Source organism: Grammomys surdaster, unplaced genomic scaffold, assembly GCF_004785775.1.
Source record: "Grammomys surdaster isolate TR1022 unplaced genomic scaffold, NIH_TR_1.0 254, whole genome shotgun sequence".
Taxonomy (NCBI): domain Eukaryota; kingdom Metazoa; phylum Chordata; class Mammalia; order Rodentia; family Muridae; genus Grammomys; species Grammomys surdaster.
In genome coordinates this window covers 1,937,048-1,943,414 of record NW_021604695.1, presented here as the reverse complement: position 1 = coordinate 1,943,414, position 6,367 = coordinate 1,937,048, and positions in this window count along the sequence as shown.

The following is a 6,367-nucleotide window of genomic DNA, read 5'->3' as shown; positions in this document are numbered from 1 at the left end:
GTTTATTTATTTCTGGGACTTTAATTTGATTCTATAGATTAACGTGTCTGTTTCTGTACTAATACCATGCAAATTTTATCACTATTGCTCTGTAGTGAAGCTTGAGGTTAGGGATGGTGATTTCTCCTGAATTTTTTTGTTGTTGTTGTTGTGTAAGGACAACATTTAATTGAGGCTGGCTTACAGGTTCAGAGATTCAGTCCATTATTATCAATGCAGGAACATGGCAGCATCTAGGCAGCCATGGTACAGGAGGAGCTGAGAGTTCTACATCTTGTCTGAAGGCTGCTAGCAGAATACTGGCTTCCAGGCAGCTAGGATGAGGGTTTTAAAGCCTGCACCCACAGTGACACACCTACTCCAACAAGGCCACACCTTCTAATAGTGCCACTTCCTGGACTGAGCATATACAAACCAGCACACAGAATTTCATGAATCCTATCGCATATCAAACTTCCTATGAAGCGAAGGATGACTTTGAACTCTTGACCTTCCTGCTTCCCTTTTCCAAGTGCTTGGGTTATAGTCATGTATCACCATACCTGGCTTATGTGGCAATGGGGATCAAACCTGGGGCTCTGTTCATGTGAGAAAAACTCTTTACCAGATAACTATAACTCCCATAACTGTTTTCATTTACGAAAATGAACAGAAGCAAGGAAATATTTCAGAGGATGTTTCAGGCTTTGGGAGCCCCTCCCCCACTTCCCCATCCTCAACATTTCCCCTGCCTTAAATTCTTTTTTGTTTGTTTGTTTGTTTGATTTTCAAGATAGGGTTTCTCTGTGTAGCCCTGGCTGTCCTGGAACTCACTTTGTAGACCAGGCTGGCCTCAAACTCAGAAATCTGCCTGCCTCTGCCTCCCAAGTGCTGGGATTAAAGGTGTGCGCCACCACTGCCCAGCCTGCCTTAAATTCTTGTGAGCATGAACGTGGTGGTAGTTCTACAAGCCTTTTGTACCTTGATAAGTGGTTAACATATCAATAAAAAGAGAATGAATGCATTTAGTATGTATCTAGACCTATGATATATAATGTGATTACACCCACTCACCCCACCCCACACACACATCCTTGGCTATCTAAAAATAATACAATACTAACTAGGCTGTTTTATTTGAGGTGTCACAAATAAAGCTTGTGTTTAGGGTACCACAGGTATTGCTATCCCACAAAATGGGAGAAAGTAAGCTGGTAAACATGTCAGTCTCATTGACTTGTGGTTGTTTTTATAAAGACTTATTTGTTTATTTATTTTATGTATATGAGTATGCTGTAGCTGTCTTCAGACACACCAAAGAGGGCATTGGATTCCATTACAGACAGTTGTGAGCCACCATGTGGTTGCTGGGAATTGAACTCAGGGCTTGTGGAAGAGGAGTCAGTGCTCTTAACAACTGAGCCATCTCTCTAGCCCCGACTTGTGTTTTAAAATTGCAAGCTGCACCAATGTCACAGAGGCCCTGGAACTTCAATAGGATGCTAGCGTAAGGACATTGTCACATGACCATCATATCTGGAACTAGGAAATTTAGATTCTTTCCTTTTTTTTTTTTACTTACTGGCCAGGTGTCTCTGGCCTCCTAGTTCTTCTGTCCAAAAATAGCTGCTTCCTACTAAGTGCCTCTCAATTGCAAGTACGCCCCAGTGATCTTGCTAGGAATGATTCCATCTGTTTTATTAAACTATAAAAACTTTAAAAGTTCCAACTTTGTCTTTGCTTCTGACATTTCCCACATAACCTATTACTACTATGCTGTACTTTTAATGGGTACTACAGAGGTGTAACTAGTCATTTGTTGATTGGTGTCATGAGAAGAATGTCATTAAATATCCTTGTAATTCTCTTTTTAGAAGTGACAAAACTGGTTATTCTCTGTAGTATGAATAATTTAATAAATCCGGTGCAGGGTTCCTTCCCGCCTTAGACCATTTATGTTCCCGGATGAAAGACACACACACACAGTCTTTATATTTTAATATGTCTTAAGCAGTACATTAGCTGGGCAACTGCCTGCCCTCCATGTTGTTAGAATCTTCTTTCTATCCATAACCCCGTTGTTACTAAGTTCTATGTTCCATCTTGGTTGCTCTGGGCTGCGTCCTCTCGGCCCTTTTATATGGTGGCTTTATTTTATCTCTTGTACGTTCTTTTTCTTTCATGACTATTCTCTCTCCTCTCCTGACATCCTCCTAAGGCATGATGTCTCTCTCCTGTATGTTTTTATCCTTCTATGGTTGCTTCTGTGTCTCCATTTCTCCTCCTCTTGTCCCAAACACAGGAAACCTAAATCTATCTCTCTTCTCCCCAGCTATTGGTTGCTGGCATCTTTATTTACCAATCAGAATTACCGGGGGTTGTGGTGGTGGTGGGGAGTTCCCAGAAGCTACATGCAGACTCCAGATCTTCGGGGCTAGCACTTACAATAACAGCCCCAAAAAACAAAACCTCAATAATTTGCCAGGAGAATTCTATTTTCATAGATATTTATAACTAAGATGAAACTAAAGAACAATGACGTTTTCCTCCTGAATACTTCTTTAATGACTTACTGTCCTGTAAAAAGGCAAGGTTTTCTTTGTGAGACAGATTTCACTATGTATCCTGGACTGGCCTGGAACTCACTATGTAGACCAGGGTGGCCTTGAAGTCACAGAGATCCTCCTGTTGGTGGCTTCTGTCTTAGTTAGGGTTCCGATTGCTGTAGTGAAACACATGACCAAAGCAACTTGAGGAGCGAAGGGTTTATTTGGGTTTTATTTTTATATTTTCATATTCCTGCTCATCATCAGAGGAAGGTAGGACATGAGCTCAAACAGGAAGAAGCCGATGCAGAGGCCATGGGAAGGCTCTTACTGGCTTGGTCCTCATGGCCTGGTCAGTCTGCTTTCTCGTAGACCCAGGACCACCAGTACAGGGGTGGCCCCTCACACAATGAGTTAATTTCCACCAGGAAAGCACCAAGTTATGCTGTATTTAAGTATACTCCATATAAACTATTTGGTGGGGAAGGTCAGACTCCTGAAGTTTGAATTAACACTGGCTACTTGGTAAAATTGAACTGAACTGTCTTCTTGCCTCCTGCAGATTGTTTTCTGGCCACAGAGGTCACAGAGACCCCCCCCCAGCACAGGTACCCATAGAGGTCAGAGGTGTGGGATCCCCCTGGAGCTGGAGTTACAGACAATCGTTAGATTTTCTGAGGCAATGTAAAGACACAGAAGGCAGAAGAGAGACAGGAGTCTGACTTTTAATAGACAAAATTGCGCTTATTAGCATACACTGTGAGGGGCAGCCTCTCTCCTAAGGGAAATCTGCAAGCCTTTATATGGGTGAATACTTAGGGGAAGGAAATTGTTACAGCCTTAGAAGGCTACATGCTTTCCTGCAGTCTCTCTTCCCTGATAATGCCCAAGGTGAGAGGCTGTCCCAACACACATTCCTTCCTAGGATACGAGTAGGGTGGGGTGAAAAGGTTGTCTGTCCATCTTATAAAAACCCTGTTTTACCACTGAGGTCTCTCTCAGTTGTGAGCCACCTGGTCTGAGTGCTGGAAACAGAGCTGGGATCCCCTGTAATATCAGTACACACTCTTAACTGCTGAGCCATTTCTCCAACCCTGTACTCATCAAAATAAAATACAAACTGTGATATAAGCCAATCCCTTTTGTAAACATCACTGTCCTAGTTAGGGTTACTGTTGCTATGATGAATGAACATACCACAACCAAAAGTTGGGGAGGAAAGGGTATTTGGCTTATACTTCTATTTTGTTGTTCATTGCTGAAGAAAATTAGGGCAGGAATTCAAACAGGGCAGGAATCTGGAAGCAGGAGCTGATGCAAAGAACATGGAGGGGTGCTGCTTACTGGCTTGCTCATCATGGCTTGCTCAGCCGGCTTTCTTATAGGATCCAGGACATCTTATAGCCAGATATTACAGAGACATTTCCTCAAGAAAGGGTCTCTCCTCTCAATTGAGTATAGACTGTGTCAAGTTAACATAAAATTAGCCAGTGTCCTTACTAAGACCAGAGTAACATTTTAAAGAAAATCTTGTTGCTTTTGGCACAGAGAATTGGATTCTCATTTTACATTACTGTATTGAAATTTAACTTAGATAATCCCTTAGGTAAATTTACATTTTGAAACATCTTTTTTTTTCAAATGCCTTGTTTATTTGTAAAAATATCATAGACACCAGCCTTCTGCGTGCAGCCAGAGAGTTGGGTGGAGGGAGCTGGGTCACTCAATCCGTTTGCCTTCACATTGACAGGCAGAGGTCTTCTGTGTTAGGGCTTACGGGAGTGCGGGCATCTTTGGGAGAGAGCAGAAATGGGCAAACGCCTAAGCTGGGGCCCTGAGATGGAGCTGTAGTGTTGGTCTTGTTTTGGGGCTTGGTCTTTGGTTGGCAGAGCTTTTCCTGGCAGGTCTTGGTTTTGCAGGTGTAAATATGATTTCCAGGCTTGGAGTAGGCAACGAAAGCAACTCCACGGAGCTTGCAGTCACACCATTTGTGATCTTGGACTTAACCTCAGACTTTGCAAAGACCTAAGCATGGGCACCTATGGCCTTCACCTTGCTTACCTGAGCCCTCTTCAGCTCTCTTTGCTAAGCTTGGAAAATGAATTCTCTGAGGAACTTGGAGTGAACCCCTTAAGAAATTAATAGCTTTGTGATCAGGGTTTCTTGATGCCATTTCTGTACCATTTGCAGGAATGGTTGTGAGTGGTGTGGTCCTTGGGTTTTACCATGTGTGTATGGAACCAACAGTTCCTAGAACCCCTGGAGGGAAAGAGCAATTTAGAAATATCTTTACAAGATTTTTGAAAATAGCATCAATGACCATAGACAGACTTGGGACCAGAAGCATGTGTGTATCTCAGTCACTCTTCTTAAGCAAAGCTAGAAAGTGACCATTAAAAGATGTCAGCCTTCCAGGCTGGTGTCACATTCCTTTAATCTCAGAGTTTGGGAGGCAAAGACAGGTGGATCTTTATGAGTTCCAGGCCAGCCTGGTCTACATAGTGAGTTCCAGTCCTCACAGAGCCATATAGTGAGATCCTGTCTCCCTAAACAGAAGTTTAAATGAGCCTTGATTCAGCTAAAAGCCTGACATGATTAATAGGAAACAGAAAACATTAAATTTTTGTCTTTTAATGCTAACTCTCTTTAAATTGTATTAAAAGCAAGTCAACATCCTAAGAAAGTCTAATTGCTTTGAATATAAAGTATTAAATATTAATTTATATGAATTAATTAAATTAACCAGTTACTTTTCATTAATTAATGAATTAAGCATTTTCACTAAAGTCACTTTAATTACAAATAAATAAATCTTTCTATAAGATGTATTTCTCTGTAAACCTTATAAATTATAGATAGCATTTATAGATGTAATCACTATACATTTACTTAAAAAAATAAGCTAGGCCTGGTCACGTGGGCCTGTAATCCCAGCTGCTGGGGAGACTGAGGCAGCAGGGTCACAAGTTCAAAGCCTGTTTTTTGTATAGTGAGATCAAAGTCAGTCTGAACAACTTGGTGAACCCTGTCTCCAAAGGTTTTTTTTTTAGTTGTATTTTTATGTTTATGCATTTGTTTGTGAGTCTGTGTGTCCATATCATTTTGCAGTGCCCATGGAAGCCAGAAGAGAGTGTTGGATTCCCTGGAGGTGGAGTTACAGATGATTAATGAGCCACCCAGCATGGGTGCTGGAAGCCAAACTCAGGTCATCTGCAAAAGTAGTTGCTGCTCTTAACCACTGAGCCATCTCCACAGCCCCTTAAAAAGTTTAAAACATAGGGAGATAGCTCAACTGAAGAAAATGCTTGCCTGAGTTCAATGCTCAGAACCCCTCGTGTAAAAAAGGACCAGGTGTGTTGGCATCCGTTTATAATCCCAGCACTGGAGAAAGGGAGACAGTTTGTGGGCTAGCCAGACTAGACTAGTAAGCAAGCGGCAGGTCAGTAAGAAACACTGTGTTCAAAGGGGTGTGGGAGTTAAGTGGGGTGGGACTGGCTCATACCTTTAATCCTGGTTCTGGAGAGGTCAGCCTCGTCTACATAGAGAGTTCCGGGTCAACCAGGGTATGTAGTGAGACCCTGTCTCAAACAAAAACAAAACCCAGAGTGGATGGTGCCTGAAAAATGATGCCTGAGGTCGACCTATGGCTTTCACACACATGTGTACATATGCACCTTTGTGCACAAAATACACAGGTGTGCACATGAATATTACCTCTCATCCAGAAAGAAAGTTTGAAATCTGGCTTGATGGAATAGAGTTTACATAGTATGCAGAAAGAAAGAAAGAAAGAAAGAAAGAAAGAAAGAAAGAAAGAAAGGAAGGAAGGAAGGAAGAGGAAA